The sequence below is a fragment of the Passer domesticus genome, chromosome 10, assembly GCF_036417665.1.
Source record: "Passer domesticus isolate bPasDom1 chromosome 10, bPasDom1.hap1, whole genome shotgun sequence".
NCBI lineage: Eukaryota > Metazoa > Chordata > Aves > Passeriformes > Passeridae > Passer > Passer domesticus.
The window spans coordinates 35,877,323-35,894,712 of record NC_087483.1 but is presented as its reverse complement, the minus strand read 5'-3'; the positions used below and the strand labels follow the sequence as shown (position 1 = coordinate 35,894,712).

General features: G+C 37.3%; 1 protein-coding gene and 1 long non-coding RNA gene across 2 annotated transcripts in view; both read left to right on the top strand.

The window, feature by feature from the left end:
- LOC135309189 (uncharacterized) overlaps nucleotides 1–7,265 on the top strand; it is a 55,979-nt gene extending 48,714 nt beyond the window's left edge. Inside the window, exons 3-4 of the long non-coding RNA XR_010369489.1 lie at nucleotides 6,582–6,858; nucleotides 7,101–7,265. This is a non-coding gene — a long non-coding RNA (uncharacterized LOC135309189). The remainder of the gene's footprint in view (nucleotides 1–6,581; nucleotides 6,859–7,100) is intronic.
- The window catches only part of DPP10 (dipeptidyl peptidase like 10), a 430,530-nt gene that overhangs the window by 73,637 nt on the left and 339,503 nt on the right, over nucleotides 1–17,390 (top strand). The gene's annotated exons all lie outside the window — the stretch shown is intronic.

Sequence of the window (17,390 nt, the reverse complement as noted above, 5' to 3'; positions counted from 1 at the left end):
TAATTTGTGCTTTTAAGGGGAATAGCATCAAATCAGGTTCAATATTATTGAATTTGAAATTCAACCTCTTGCTCATTTCATCAAAGAAGAAGACCCAATGGAATTAATGAAGCTGTTTGCTTCTTGCCTTAATGTGCTGTTTCATTGGAATGTATGTTTGTGTAGGGCAGTTTTGCTCTTCAGTTCACTGTTCACCTCATTACAGACAACAGAGGCCCACTGAATGCAAAGGGAATTGCTCAGCTCTGTGCAAGTTCTTAATTCCTTTAAAATAAAAGCCCTGAGTGAGTCCCAGGGGTAGCAGATGGGTTACAGGTAAATGGTATTTTAATTGAGGGTATCAGTGTTGACTATCAATCCATTGATGAGAGACTCCTATAAAAACACACTTGTATGAAGGCTATGCCCCAAAAGAGATAAAAATTATTATATAGGTTGATAAATTTGTAAAAGGAATTAGGTCATCGTCATTGGACAAAAGTTTGGGTTTTTTTTAGGAACTGCTGGTGTATCATCTCTGTGATGCCTTTAAAAATTGCATGAAGGACTTCTCCCAAATTAACACCTTTTGACACCAAAGCAGTACAAAATATTGATTCCATAGCTATTTAATCTGTATCCTGTAATCATCATGAAAGCCAGTTTTTATTTCCAGAAACACATTTATAGTCTAATAATACATTGCCTTTAGGGGATGGTAATGAAATTATACCCCTCTCAGTGTGAATTTTCTGTATGTGAATGCCCTACAAAATCTCTCTTGCATTTGTGCCAGCTCTAGAAGCCTCACACACAACAGTCATTGTAGATGCTTCTGGAACAGATTTTTAATGTGCTGTGAGGTGACAAGGGATGCTTATGTTTCACCTGCCACGGGGGCAGTGGCATTTTTGCATGCTTGGACCAGGAAATTTTCAGTTCATCTTATGTTTGATGATTTTATGGATCCTTATTGTTTCTGTTAGATTATTGTTCTAACTAATGAAACTTTATCTTTTCCAGCCTGGATGCAGGGGAACAGGCTGCTTTGTCTACACCAACAGGATTCAGGTGCTAGGGAGCATTGCAACAGTCAAAAAACATCCTGTGCTGGTGTCTGCTTGTTAACTGCAAGGGAATACCAACCTCAGGAGAAGTATAGAATTGGACTTTCAGTGTTGTGTAGGAGCTTTGGCTAATACAGTACCTTTGTTTTTTCTACAGTACCTTTGTTTGCTCTTTTTATAAAACACAAAACCAAGGTGGTTGCTAAGGACTCTTATTATCAGTGTGACTGCCTGCGATGAGGATCCTTTGAGATGGTGAACGTGTTTGCCAATTAAAAGACAATGGGAGGAAATGAAACAGTTTAGTCATGGAGGAGGATAAGAAAAGTGCAGTGGTGAAATTCAAAGAAAGGAGAACAAAAAAAAGATAATGATGAAACAGCTAGCTGAAACTAGTTTCAAAATTTAAGAAGACTGCAGAGCCAATCCTTTTTTCTGCTTAAATTCCTGAAGAGGAAATTGAATCCGGCCTTCTGAAATGCTAGGGGAAATAGGCTGTGCTAATAGAAAAACCTCAACATGGATATCAGCCAGCAGTAAAGTAGAAAAATACAGGTTTGTGCCAGAAAATCAGGCTGGGGATACTGAGTAAAATTGCAGCTTCCGTGTTGCACCTGTCCAACTTGTAGATCCTGATACATCTTGTCTCTAAATGTGCTGGTTTTTTTCTTTCCCCTTTCCCCCCCCCCCCAATTTAAAAATATGTTGTGATTGATATTGGTTGTAATTCAATTTATTAAAAGCATAATTTTTACATGAATAACTATGCTGAAGGTAGAAATGTATGAGAAAGGTCTGTTTAGATTAAGAAGTGGCACTGGCAGCTTCTTGTTTCCAGACTATTAAATATATATTACTGTGTACTGCATGAATATGATTATGTATTATGGTCTGTGTGGGTAATTGAAGTGTTCCCACTCCATGAGTGAAATCTCACTCCACAGAGGGAATCTGTTTAGAAGCTTTGTTGTACCAACCCAAACCTTGGTTAATAGTGGCTAAGGAAGAAAGGCAAATGCAGTTGCCTTCTGCTGAGGGCAGTGCTTGCTGCTGATGATCTTTCCTTCATGAGGCACTTCTCTTTCCTCCCCACTTTTCCAAAGTGCTTCCAGATCCCTGGGACAGCTCATCCTTTGCTCTACTGGTTTCCAGACAGGGAGAGTTGTTCACTGGTGTGATTTTATCCAGCCTTTGTTTTTATTTTTACCTTGTTCAGACCTGTGTCTCTATTTTTAGAACTGGTTGGAAATTTTATAATTAGGTACTTCTTGGAATGTATCAGTTTGTTAAAACAAACGTTGTGTTGAACCTTGTTTACTTTTGTCGGGAAAGGTTTTTGGGCCTTGGTGGTCTCCTGGCTAAAATGTGAGATTCTCTTGCATTATCCAACCACCTGGCAGGCCACATGGGTAGAGATAGAAAACATAATAAATTTCTCCTACAGGAGTGTCACCTTTCCCTTAGTGAATCTCTGTTTTTATTGAAGCAGTGACCTGAATCCTGGTTATGCACATTTGCCATCTTCCCAACCACTGAAGTGTCTCTTTTCTTCCTCTCCCTGCAATCCTGTGTACATAATTTACTTGATATGCTGGAGGAGAAACTGGAAAATAGATTAATTGGGACTGCAAATCTGTGATGAGGATTAGAAGCTTGGTGACCTTTAAGATTTCATTTCTAAAGAGCAGCTTGCTGCTTCTGCTTCTGGATAATCCTTTTTTTTATTAATTTGGAAGTTTTATGCTTTATCAGCACAAAATGGAACATTTGGAACCCTTTTGGAAGCTTCTGAATGTTGCTCATGTCTAGATGAGAAACCGTAGTGGAGTTTTCAGGACCAGAGATGTTATGTTTCAAATCAACCCCACCAGAGGACTTTTTTTAGTAAAATGACTTCTTGTGAACATAAAACTTGTCAATATAACTCTTATGTTATGTCACTCAGTTGCTCTTAGTGTTATTGATGAGAAAAAATGGGGTATGGAAAAGAATCATATCATAAAGAAAGAAAGAAAACCTAGAATTACAGAAATAAAGTCAACATATTACAAAAACAGATGTCAAAGCTAAGGGCAAATGGCTGAGTCATTAAACATTATGTTCTACAGAGCTTTCATGGTCCTACAAAATGTAAAAATGTATTTTGTTATATACAGCTGAGGATCAGGAGATGGCAGTAGTGCTTGCTGAATTGCAAAACAAGAATACTGGGGAGAAATCCCTAGAAATTAAAATAAGCTGCTTTGTAAATTTGCCAAAGTGGGTAACACTATTCTAATTTATTAGAACTGTGTACAATCATCCTATTTTAACTGCAAGTTTTATTGACTATCTGGTATGCTCAGCCTAGAATTTATTGTTTTTTATTTAAAAGCATTGAAAACTGCCAGATATGTTTATCAATAACATATTAATACTTGGATTTGGAAAGACTTTCTAGAACAAATGTCTAATCTTGTCCTTGACCAAATTTATCATTTAGGTCTTGTGAAAGGTTAAAATCATCAATCTTATTCGGGGTAGCAGCTTTTAGCAGGTACTACATAAAAGAGTTATCTCTGCTTCCTAGGCACAAAACTATACTGCTTTATATACAGTCATTTAATTTTACTGAGTATGTCTGTGACTCAGAAATGTACTTGAACTCATTCTAGAAAATAATGAAAAGAGAAGTGCTTCTTTTCTGTGCAGAGTTTCCAGATGTGATCTTTGTGTTATAAAGCACCTTTGGTTTCCTTCAGCATGTATCTGATATTTAAAATTTATTTTGGAGGTTAATTAACGTTAAATGTTTTGAAATGTCCCAAAAGGGGAAAAAAAGTCGTTTTATGAAGTTAAAGGAAGCAAATTTCAGAGGAAGTGGAATTCTGTCTTGTTAGTAAAATGTAATTCAACAATAAGTGTTGAACAGTGATGAATATAATGTGTAGCTAATGAATAAAGGAGGCCATGTGGGGGCTTTTAAAAAATATTATTTATGGAAGAGAAAATACTGAAAAGCAAAAGTTTCAAGTGTTGTGACTATGTGGAGTGACTGTGCTTATAATTGCTCATTATTCTAAGAACATTATATTTTGACTTAAGACCACAAACAGCCTTGTTTCTTTAAAGAAAAAAAAAAGTTACCAATATTAAATATAAATACCTAAAAAGTTACAAATATTAAATAACAGTGTCCAGAAAATACAGCTGAGCAGCAGGGCTGGATTCTGAGGGAATTCTGTGGATGACTCATGTGCACAATTCCCGTGCAGAGTCACCTGCAGGACAGCTCCTGCAGGTGTCACAGCTGGGCCACACCAGTCTGTGCTTGATCCTGGGGATGCACAGCCCTGCAGAGCAGGGATTGGGATCCTTGGGAGCTGAACATCTCCTTATTCCCTGGGCAGCACATGGACACGTGGCTGGGACCTTCTGAAAGGTTGGGCTGGTTTGGGTCCATGCCCAAGGCTCACAGAACTGTGCCAGATGTTCCAGATGTGTGCTGAGCCCTTGCACTGCTGTTTCACCCAGCTCTGAAGCTGGCTGCTCCTCCAGTTCTGCTGATTTGGATATGGAGAGACCATACTTGAAATTGTATCATGGCAACCTCAAAGGTTAGGAAGGGTTTTCTGAAAAAATAGCAGTGAGAACACAAAATGTCACACAGAGTGCAGTCCCGGGGCTTGCTAAACTGGAGGAGGTTGCATTCAGCCTCTTATGTTAATCACCTTTGAACATGTGTAATCAGTTTTTAAATCCATCTTCATCCTTGACTCTGTCAATCAGTCCAACAGTTTATTTACCTGTGTGTGTAATAGATACTCCTTTTGTCCTAAATCTGCTGCCTGAAAAATTCACTTGGTGTCCATTAGTCCTTGTTTTATGAGAAGTAGTGACTAATCATTCCTATTCATCCTTTTTTCACTTGGCAGTTTTCCTCAGCTAAGGAGTCTGACTCCATTTGAACTCTCCTTGTATTAAAGCCTTTTTATGTTTCTGATGATCCTTGTTGCTTTTCCCTTTTATTTATTTATTATTATTCCCTTCTTGAGATGGAACACTCAAAACTACGTGTGCTGTTTGGGATGCAGGAATAACAAGAATTAATGTAGTAGAATAATTCTATTATTTTTTGTCCTTTTCTCCATTCTTTTGCTAGAAATTCCTGGCAGTCTGGTTGTCATCCTACTGCCTTCTGGATGACCTGCTGTTGTTCCAGGGAAAGATCCATGAGCTATTCTTGAGTAGCATGAGCTTGAGTACTCTGCTGGTGTACTATGGTTACCTTTTTATCCCTATTTACAATTTTTTGTATTTATCTACATTAAATTTCAATTGGCATTTTATCACCCAGTCTCTCAATGTTATGAAATTTTCATGCAATTCTTTTTAAGGTTTATTACCCTGGATAATTTTTTTATAAGCCCTGGATATTATCACTTCCCTTATTCTTTCTCTTTCCAAAGCACTTATGTGTGTCTCCAACACCCCGAGTTTCCTCTATGAAGCTGTGGATGTTACTTCCACGTTTGAAGACTTCTTCTACTCCTGCTGTTCCTTTAAAGCTCTGTTGTTTATCCCTTTCAGCTTTTGGGGAGATAATGAAGTAGGAGGAAGGCTTTTAAAGTCACAGCTGTTAAAGTAGTTTGTTTACTCTCTCAGCTGGCTTTCAGTTCACTATATTTTTAGTCTTTGGCTATTTGTAATTTTCTTTTTGGTGAGCTTTGACACTGTCATGCACTTTTTCTTCTTGAAATGGAAAAGTTTTAGTTTTGGTTTAGTTTTGTTTTTTCTTTTAATTTCAAGGATGTTGAATTTGAGAAGCATGTAAGAATACAGTATCAGAGTGGTTACCTTGTGAGACCTCTTGCATGATGTTTGTGTCTAACTCAGGAACTCTTGGGATTTTGTGACTAGTTTCTTTGAAAGAATAATTTGTGCTTAAAAATATTTTTTCAGTGATCTCAATATTTCATGCTCAGTGCATTGGTTAGTTGTATTTCACTTGTACAATCCTTTCTTTCTTTATGCAGGTAATAAAAAATCCAGGGGAATTCTGCAATGCAATTACCCTGAATTTATTCTGTTTGGCTGTTGGCTTTCCTTCACAATAAGGCATTTCTCTGACAGCCAATTCCATCATTCCCACCATGTCAATTTTGAAATATTGGTGTTTCAGTTGTTTTCAGAGGCCACAGTTTTGAAGTATTTTCATCATTAGATTATAACATAGTTGCTGAAAGAATTACTGATTTTGTGGTGTGAGGACCTGGCACCATGTCAGTGTTATGTTTCTTTACAACTGGACATTTGGGGAGATAAATGTGGTGACTAGAAGCTGTTTTATCTGTCCATTCTGGGCTTCTCTCAGCCAGAGATTTATTGAGTTATCAGCAGAACTGGCAAGAATTTTTGATCTTTCTTCATAACACTGGTAACTTTGGGGGGTTTTGACCTTTATTTTTGCTTAGGAGAAAATATTGGTGCAATGTCCAATACTGCTATTAACCATGAAACTGAAAGCTTATTTCTTTCTAATATTTCTCTTTGCAGCAGGCTTTGTAAGAGTTTGGAGAATGGCAGATGATGTGTGTTGGCAGTGTTTGACAACACAGAGGGACAGGATCCAGCTACAAAGTGGATTCCTCCACTAAGGAGTAGAATAAAATCCTTTCATGACCCAGATATAAAACCATAGCTTGCTGTGAGAATCAGGATCAGGGCTCTCAGAAAATACTGGCATGGCCTCCTCAGGTTTGGGGGGTTTTGGCTGCTTACTAGAAGCAAAGTTTGAAACAACAAGGAACATTTCTACCAAGTTCCACTACTAGTAAGTTAAGTGCTATAAGGGAGTCACTGGTAATGCAAAACTTTCTTCTTTGTAAATTGTTAAAGTACATGACAATGTTTTTAATCTGCCAGTGGGTAAGGAACATTTTAAAAGTCTTTTTATAGAAAAAGGATTCCTTGAATGAAGAGTTGTTAGATACTAACTAAAAAGAAAAAAAACACAATTGTTACTTGATGCTGTCAGGATTGTCAGATATTGTGTTTTCTGTGGTTTTCTTTTAGGGAACACGTGAAAAAATCATGGCAAAATGTTGTTCAGAAGTCTGGCTTCCTGCAATCTTTTCAACTTTATTCTAATTTTTGACTGTGACAAGATTTAGGTCTGTTTAAGCATTGCATTGCTCAGTAACCTTTTCAGGGCAATGACAGATAATGCTAGATACTCCTGGTAAGGAACATTATTGGACATGTTCTCCTACCACTGAACATATTGCTCAGCTAAACTAATTATACTGCTACCTTAATGTGGAGAGCTTCCAACACAGCAGTCATTAACTAATGGTTCTGTAACTAAGGTACAGTCCAGAAACTGGAAAACTGCTTTCTCTAAAATACTTGGGCTCCTAAAACTTGAATAAAAATCAAGAGTGAGTCTGAATTGAGGATGTATCTTCAGCAGTTTTCTATTTCTTCATTTCTGATCTCATGGCACAATTTCTTACTACCCTCAGGTTCACTCAGAAAGGTCCTCTTGCTCTCTCAGTTCACAGCATTGTTTATCTGAATTGAACTTTGGTGAGCAGTCTGGCTCAGTTGTCTCTTCAGTGTCAAGGCTTAAAGGCTCTTAACAGAGAAGGTTGATAAATGAAGGTTGCAATTTTCCTTTCTTTTTCATACTACCACAACAGATGACATGTTGAAACTGTGAACAAGGAATTGACAGAAGAAGAACCAAACCCTGTCCCCTAAACTAACAGAAAAAGAGAGCATGGCATTAAAAAAAAAAAAAAGGAAATACGTAGAATAATTTAAAGAAAATTGTACCTCTTCCATCAGAGGTCCTCAGCTGCCCTGTCCCACCATGGGGGTGCCTTGTTCCCACTGTTCAGTCTCCCCTTTGCTCTTTGAGGAGTAGCAGGGGATGGACTGATGTGTAGACCCAGGTGATGGATTTATCTGTAGACCCACATTATCACCATGTGGTTGCAGTCCTACACTGCTGCTCCAGACCCTGCCTACAGCAGCACCAAATCCCTTAAAACACGATGCAGATAGTCATGGCAACACAGGGCTTTAATAGATGCCATGGTAAGTAGCCAGGACTTCATTTAAAGGGTTAGGCAAATCAGCCTCTGCATAATCTCTGTTGGTGCCAAATGCCTTTGGAGTGCTCATTTTGCTGCCCTGCCCTGATTTGGAGACTTTCTCTTTCCCACAATTGAGATGAATCCATTTGTTGCACAGCCCATAAACAATTTTACATTGATACCTAAAGGAACACTCCCTGGGCAAGATCAGAAGTAATTAATTATGCAATATGCCACTATAAACTGGTAAGAAAAATTCTATCACTAGCAACAGCTTAATGGTGATTGCTCAGTGCTTTCTCATGCATCCCTTTCTGCACAGGGACTGAATTCATGCTCAGCCTCGACTGAATGAAATCCTTTAAAGATCAAACATCTTTCTCATAACATTTTCAAAATGTGGAATATATTTCAAATAATGAATAACAATGAAACTATTAGGAAAAATAGTGCTACTGCACTGTACGAGCTGGGATGTTGTCAAGGTGAGTAACATCTGTTTTAGTATATTGACTTGGCTGGCAAGTAACCATGGTTTCTGCCTTCTTCCTGCTCTCCATTTCCACACTTTCATTCACTGGATAAATATACTGGACTACAAGAAAGGAATTGTTTCTACACTTTGAGGGAAGAGAATCAAAGCAAAACATTCTCAGAGATTGAATGTCTGTGTGAATCATGGAAGAGCTGCAAAAAAATATTGTATAATTATTTAAAGGAGTTGTTGTAACAGCTGATTGAAGTGACATTACCAATGGCAAGGCTGGCAAACAGACAGTTATCTGTCATTAACTGGTGCCAGAAAGCTGAAGTTTTAAAGCTCAAACTTGAGGTTTAGGGCAACTGTCAAAAGCTACATGTAGTCTTCAGGGGCAGCTACGATTCAAAATTCCTTTCTATTCTCTTGTTGAATTGTTCTGGTGAAAAGAGAAGTTTTGCTTTATTGTTTTTAAACAAAACCACCATAAATACAGTGATCTGAGCAGTGGGTTTCTAAGTCATATCTTAAGGGTGCCCCTTATGTTGAATAGCATTTAATTGTCTAAAGCTTTGTACCACTGAGAGCTGTTTTCCTTTAGAATCATAAAATCATGGTTGCCATTGGCAGACTTGCTGAGGGTGTACTAAATCCCACTTCCATGTCCCCTACAAATGAGCTGAGCAGTGACATCCCAGTACCAATCCTGAGGAGCCCTGGCACTGGGGTCTCCCCATGGACACTGAGCCATTGACTGCAGCTCTTTGAGAGTGAACATCCAAACCATTCCTCACCCACTAAGTGCTGCATGCCCCACATCCATGTCTCTCCAGTTTAGAGACAAAGATGTTGTCTGGGGTGGTGTCCAATCCTTTGCACTGTTCAGGCAGGTGCTGTCAGTCATCTAAACATCTATTTGGCTTTTATAGGGTTTTATCAGGCACTGATAGTTACTTTAACTTCCCATAAATAAATTTAATGGCATCATACAACTTGGCTGGTTATTTATCTACTGGTTTTCTAATTTTTTTAAACTTTCCTGGACAGAATTATGCTTCATTTGATCTGATTCCTTTGTCATAACAATTATTATGATGGAAAAATGCAAAAATTGTATCAATAGCAAAGCCATTCTTTGCAATCAGTAATCAAAATTGATCTGATTAACATTCCTTTTCAGTTCAGGTCTTCACAATAGGAATAATGGGTTGCATTTAATATTGTTTTTTCAGATATTAGCCTTTGAGATGTTATCTGAAGTAATCTAAACATTTAAAGCTTTAAAGTTGATTATTTCAATGAGATAAAGCAAAAATCTGCTATCTAAAAAGAGTAATTTCTTTGGGGTATACTGAGCTTCATCTTTCTCAAACCTCTTGAAAATGTTAATTAGCACAAAATACAGAACAGTGAAAAATGTCTGCAGTCTTCCTTGGAGACTAGGATTTGGGACAAATAATTTTGCACATGAAGTGAATATGCAAGTGTAAAGAGATTTAAATATCTGATTTTAATAGGTTTCATCCCACTGGGAGAGACACTTTTGATTATCTATGACCTATACCAATTATTGTGATTCTCCCTGTAGACAAGTCATAATTTTAACAACTAATCAAACTAAGCCTGAAGGTTCTGTAAATGCCAAATATGTACTTGCACTCTTGCCAGTTACTGAGCTCATACTTGCTACTTGACCTTGTGTCAGTTTCTTAAACTACTTATTTTCAATCCATTGAAATGTTCATCTTTTGAAGTAGAAATCCTTGGAAATCAAAATAAACCTTGATAACAAATGGTTGCTTCTTTGGTTTTGGTTTCACAGCAAGCATAGTCATAAAATAGCAAACTCTCAGTTTAAATGAAAGTTGGCTTGACAGATACTGAGGCTGGAATTGTGTCAGTAGTGCAATGGTGCAAGCTAAGCCAAATTCTAAAGCAATAACCCCATTAAAATTGGTATCCAGTTCACAGCACCGACCTAATCTTGCTTTTTAGGTCAGTAGCACATCTTGTCTATTCACTCTGCAAAATAGACTTTAGGAAGCTCCTTAGAGTCAGAACTGAAAATAGTGCTCTGCTGAGGTGATTTGCTCTTCTAAAAATACATTGGCTGAGCTGAAACAGGAAATTCTGCATTTATTCATCACAGTGCTCCATTCAGGAAACATTGTTGGGAAGTTTTAGGCAAGTCTGCATCTCTGTTCAATCTCTGCAGCCCCACGTGTGGGAATTGGAGATTTTAAGGTCTCCCTGTAAGGGACGGGGTGTTGGGCTTATGGTGTTGTGGAGAAGGGTAAATTCAAGGGCAAACAATCTTAGCTGTGCACAGTGTTGCATTTTAATCTTAGAGTCAAACCCATTTCTTGAGGTGAAATGTTTTTAGGAAGTTGTTGCTGCAGTTGTACACAGAGTAAATGCTTGTCAAGCTTCTTCTCACAGAAGCTAATAGAGTTATATATAGGGAAAAGGTGCATTTAAATGAAAGGAAATATTGTACATGTGTAGGAATACCTCTCTGCAACTTGCAGGCCACAGGATGGCTGTTATATGTAAAATTAGCCCAGAATTTGAATTACTGTGGCCTAGTGATACTTCTGCACAAGCATGCTTTAAACAAAGAAAGTATACAGCTTATTAGCTGAGACTCAAACTCTGACTGTATTTCCTGTCTCACTCTTAATGGAAATAAGGATTTCCTGATTAGAGAGCTTTGGCTGTACCAAAAGATGCTTTTGGAATGCTGCTGTTCAATTCCATTTGTGGTGTGTCAACAAAGGCAGTACCTACGAAATTACTGTTCTTCTCCATTGATAATTTATAAACCTAAATGCACACCAAGGTTTTCCTGACAGGATTGTTGGGTTATAAAATCATTTGGCAAAGCTTAAAGTCTTCATTGCTTCCTGAAACATCTCAGAATTTGGCTTATTGATTGGTGTTTTTAGTCAAGCATCCAAAAAATTTGAGATTTGAAAGATGGTACACAGTAGAGGTTCTAATTGTCATAATGTTTGTTTACATTGATGTTAATTAGCTTTATTATTGAATAATTTTACAATTTACATTAACAATCTTAATTTTGTTAAATGCATACATTTTATGTAGCATTTAATATTAATTTCATGTTGTTTAAACTTGGAGCATTCCTAGTGCTCCATGCAGAATATGCATGGATATTTTTAAAGGACAAATAATATGCCATTGAAGTGCAATAAGGACATTATAAAAACGTACTAAAAACTAGAAAAATTTGTGTGAGATAAAATATAATAGATGCTAAATATTTGGTAAAATGGAAGGTGCTATACAGCTGTATGGAAGAATATATGTAAAAAGGGATGCAACAGTTTTTACTAGACCATCTAAAGTAATTGGAAATTGCTTGATGCTAATGAGAATCGAGCTGACGTTTTGAAAGCTTTTCACAATTTCTTTATTGCTTTAGTTAGTCACTATCATGATGCTTTTTTGTATTTCTTTCTTACAATCAGAAGCCAAGAGGCATGGGCTGATCAGTCCCACATTGTTTAGGGCCTTCCCCCTTTGGAGCAGATTTGTATTGCAAGGAGAGGGCTGGACTTGTCAAAACTGAATTAGAGAGTAAGCTAAGAATGCAGTAGGGTGGATGATCAGAGATCCTGTGTTTTAATTTTGTTGACAGAAACCTTTTTTCATTTATCAGTGTAGATGTGGCTGAAGGCATCACCTGAGCGATGAGAACACATTAGAGAATATATTAGAGAGCATATATAAGAATATAATTACTGAGAATACAGTAAATATATTTAACCAGCAATCAACAGCTATGCTTTTATACTCTTGATTTGGAGGCTACTGAGCTGATCATGCTCTGGAGTTGAAGTCTCCTTAATATTTATGGTGAGGGCTTGCTTTGGAGCTTAATTGTGTGTGATAATGAATCTTCTCTTTGGTTCAACGCATGTAAATATAACACAAGAGGCAGTAGGAGCAGCCCACCCTGCTCCTGCCCTTTTTGGAGCTCTTCTGTCAATAATGTGTCTTTTCAAGGACACCTGATCAGATGCCTCAAGTTGTTCAATACACTGAATCAGAGACCTGCCAGAAATCTATAAAATATGCTGTGCAGAGCTTATGAAATCCTGTTATTTTCTCCAAAAGCTGTCTCAAGGTGAAGTGTAGGTCAGTACTGGGATGACCATGTTTAAAAGTGCCCTGAGTATCCCAGCTGCTGCCACTGAGTTCATCATTCCTTTGGGATGGTATTTCAGGCAAAAAACTCATTTTCTTCTCAGGAACCAAGAGCAAAGTATCACCACTAAGGTTGCTGCACTTGCCATCATCAACCAAGTGGGTGATGAGAAATGACAAATTGGTTTCCTACTTAAAAATAAACTTGTGTACCAGCAGAGACAGTGCTGGTACACTAAACAAAGATTGTATTTCTCAAGGAAATAGTATCCTCATGTGAGAACAATTTGACATAACCCAAACACCTCATTTCAGTCAGGACTGTGTTATGTGTGATCTGGTGTTGGAATAATCCACACTGACTGCTGCACCTCACTAAATAAGTGCATCCCAGACCCTTTTTAAATAGTGACCATTACTGCCCTGGGTGAAAACAGAACTCTCCTTAAATGGAACCTTTTATAAAAGGAAAAAGTGAGGGAACAGAAATCATTCATATGTATTAGCAGTGAAATTCTCTCATCCTAAGTATTTTTTGACTAAAATATGATAATTACTGATTTCCAAAGGCTATATGTTATTATTCTTTGTGAGGATTTGGGTTTTTCTCCAGTGAAATAACAGTTGCTGCAATACTTTTATAGTGAATTGTAACATTAACTTAATGGGGAGAGGATGTGTGTGTATAAATAATGTATTTTTCAGAACAAAATTGTTTGCAATTATCATTGTAGCACCTGAAAATCTAGATTTTTGTTGTAAAATTGACTCTGCAAAGCTGGACTTGATGCACAAATTATGGAAAGAAGCCTTTTTCCATGTTTACTGAGGCTGTTCTTGGTTTGCAACTTCATATAGAGGCAAAGGCGTGCTGTTTAAGTAGGCTGTTTTCTTGAACACTATTTGAAATTATTTTCTCTGAGTTAAGCTGTCTCATTAAGCCTTTTTGTAGTGAAAACATAATTGTGAATAAGACTTTATTTAACTTAAGAATATTTGTATTCCCACATGGTTGACACTGTAGTGCCGAAAATATATAACTGTTACCTTTTGGTTTTATTTTCCTTCCAAGCTCTTAAATTTGTATGTCACTTAAACATGTTGTTTGCAAATTTTAAAATGCCTTGTGAGTGCTGCTTTGGCATTTTCAACCTTGTCACTGTAAATCTTGATAAAATGCTGATTTTTATTTTTTTGCTAGTTGACAGGAAAAAGTGTCCCAAATCCAAAGACTTCACTTGCATCTTTAATTTATGTGGGTTCAATGTCTCATGTAGGATGCTCCTGTGTGTGTGAATGCTGCACAAAAGGACAAAACCTGCACAAAATAATGCAAAACCCTCAGTCCAGTTTTGTGACTGAGACTTGTGTAACCAACCTCATTCACTTTTGGATGTGACATCTGCATAGGTGAGTCTGGCCTCAAGACTATGTCTTTATTTAGCTTTAAATGATTTGGGAATGAAATAAATGCCCAAACAGTACACTTTTGTTGCCCCTAAATCAGTAATAAACCATATTAAGCAAGAAATAATGAATTATACAGCAGTCAATGTTTCTACATGAGTAGATTTGTTCAGTAATTAAAATCAGAAATTAAAAATAGCAGATTTGTTCAGTATATAAACCCAAGGATTATTTACTCTGGTCCCAAATCAGCCCCTTCCAACCTTTCAGCAGCAGTGTGAATTTAGGAATCTTGTAACTCTCAGAACATTATAATTTTAGTGGGACAACTCATGTAATAGATGTCACCAGAGGCTGAGTGAGGACTTCTGAACTGTCTGACATCTGTGTCTCATATATATAAAAAAGACCACATATATAAAGAAGACTTGGGTGCCTTAACCAAAAGCCTGATGTTAGTGGACTTCTGTTTCTGGCTTAAATTATTATCCATATATTTTTTTAATGTGTCACTTCAAATCAATACCTGAGATGAATAGAAATACTCAGCTTATAAATATTCTGGAGCTGTTTATTTCAGGATAAAAAAGAGGCTTCAAGCAGTTTTCTGCTTTCCTGTCTTATTATACAGTCTTGACATTGATAAGTTGCATTTGTTCACAGTGACAAGCTGACTTGATGAAGGCTAGCAGTCTACTTCTGGAAGCAGAATGAATAGGAAGCATGCCTGAAATGTTTGGAAATTATAGATACCTGCCACTGAGTGGTAAATGCAGTTTGAAATGACATTGTGGATAGCACATGCACATTTTGATTTTGAAGTTAGTAGTGCTCAAAGTGCCTCCAAATACTTGTGTCACCTGTTACAATAGATGTAACTAGATTTTGCTCTAGTCAAACGCCACAAATCTGAAATAATTGTCCTCAGTTTGGTGGAGTTGCACCTCAATAACTGCACTGCAGTTTTGCTGTAAAGTTATTATTGCCCTCTGCTTCAAGGACCATTCTTTTGTGAATTATGCTTTTCATATAAGGTCATGTAGAAAAGTGGACTCCATTAACAGGACTTTACTAGTGCTTGAATATGTGGAAGATATTTGTGGTAGTGGGCAGTGGTATAGAATTACATGTTAAATTCAAAAAAAGTCCTCTAGTTAGGCTACTTAAGTCTAAGTAATTACTTTTTTTCTTCTCCCTACCATTTCATTCAACTCTTACTAAGAAACTATTTTTTTTTCTAAATTTCAGTTAGTAAAGGTGCACTATTATATTCAATGCAAGTTCCAGCTTTGATGTCTCAGTAATCCTGCTCTGTGAGTAAGGGTACAGCTACCCAATAACCAGCCTGGGAAATCAGATAATAAATCACTAATTTGTCATGTTTTTCCCCAAGACACATGATGAGAAAGAGGGTGAGCTACTTGGCATTCCAGTATGTGCAAGGCAATTTAGGGACAAAATCCATTTGTGCATTTGGGAATTTACTGGAGTAGAGAGTCCCACTGGAGTTGCTGCCTGAGGAGCATCTTTGTTTTTTTGGCAGTGAGAACTGTGCAGTGTCCTTCAGTTTGTGGGTGGGTTTATGTGTGTGCTTGGTAACTGCAAACCCCAGCCCTTGGCTGAGTATTTCACAGTGCTCAGTGGATTCTCTAACACCTGCTGATCCTTTGGTGATTAAACATTTTTTATGGCTGCAGTCGTCTCCCACACCTGAGGAAGGCTACAGGAATATTTAGGTGTGAGGTGTGTGTTTAGCTGATATTTCCATGAAAACTGTGAACAGAAACATGCAAAGACATAGGAACTTTCAAAGATTGCTGTGCTTTGAAGCAAAACACACATTTTGGATGCAGGCAGAAGACAGACCCACCCTACTTGCATGCTTTATAATAGTTGTTAAAAGTGCACTTTTTTCCACTAAGACTTTGCCTTTCTGCATTTACTCTGAAATGCAGAAAGTGAGGATGGTACCTCAGCAGTGCCACAAATAGTCCAGAACATACCCAAATACTCCACACTTTCAGTGGTACCTATGTGCCTTTTCATACTGTCAATTCTTTGACAAATTGGCATTTTCTGCATTCTGGAGATTTCACATATTTTTTACTGCAGAAGAGTGTATAAAGTATGCATTTTCAGGGATATTTCCTTAAAAAAAATCTGTTAGTCCTCTATAGGATTGTAAAGACACTCTGTGCAAATGTCCCCCAGTAAAATTTACCTTTCAGCCTCTCTGTTGTAGTTAGGAACAATGCACTCCAAATCTTAACCTCCATTTAATTGCACCCCTACATTTTACTGCTGCATAAGGAATCCAAATTTTTTCTTTCCTCAGTTTCACATCATGTCTGCTTTTAGCAGTAATCCATGATAAAAATATGAAATTAAATACATGTTTGCTGAATGAAGTTTTTGTAGCATTTCAGATATACCATATTGTCCAGGTAAGAGAGGCATAATGTACATTTTTTGCCCAAATTCTTGCCAAGCATGTTATAACTGTGGTTAGGACTTTCAGGCTCCTTTTGCTTAGAAAAATTCAGAAGAATTAGAAAGGCATTAAGGATTAGTTACCTGTTAAACTTCCATTAAAAATCATCTGCATATACAATGAATGTAAACAATGATTGCTGGAAATTTGGAGTACATTTGTTGAGTCAGTTAAGAGGATGCTGACTTATGGATTGATAAGTGTGAGCACTTATGATAGGCTGTCTGATTTCTGCTGTATTCAGGTATTGTCCATCAGTCATTTCTGGCATGGAGATGGACACTTCTCTCTGGGGTTTCTGTGGCACAGAAAGGTGTCTGACTGTAGCTCTTGTTTTGCTCATCAGGTCTGTCACTGCCTTCAAATCCACTTGCAAAAATTCTCTCAGGCGGGCCCATCCCTGTAATAGCAGTGGACTGGATAAAAATGACTATTTTTTACCTTCATTCTGTATCACAAGACAAGATTTAAAATCTACAGGCTGATTCAGGAAGTGAAATAGCATTAGATAGAGTGTGTTGTCACCTATACCTCAGTGTGCATATGAAATAAATGAAAAATTATAAAATCCCTTCGGTCTGATCCCACAAAGGTAACAAAATCTCACATGCTTTGGCAAAATGTTGCAGCAACGTTAATATAGAATATCTTCATTGTCATCTCTACCACGTTATATATGAGAGATAAGTATCATGAAGGAGTTAACCCTCTCTCTTTTA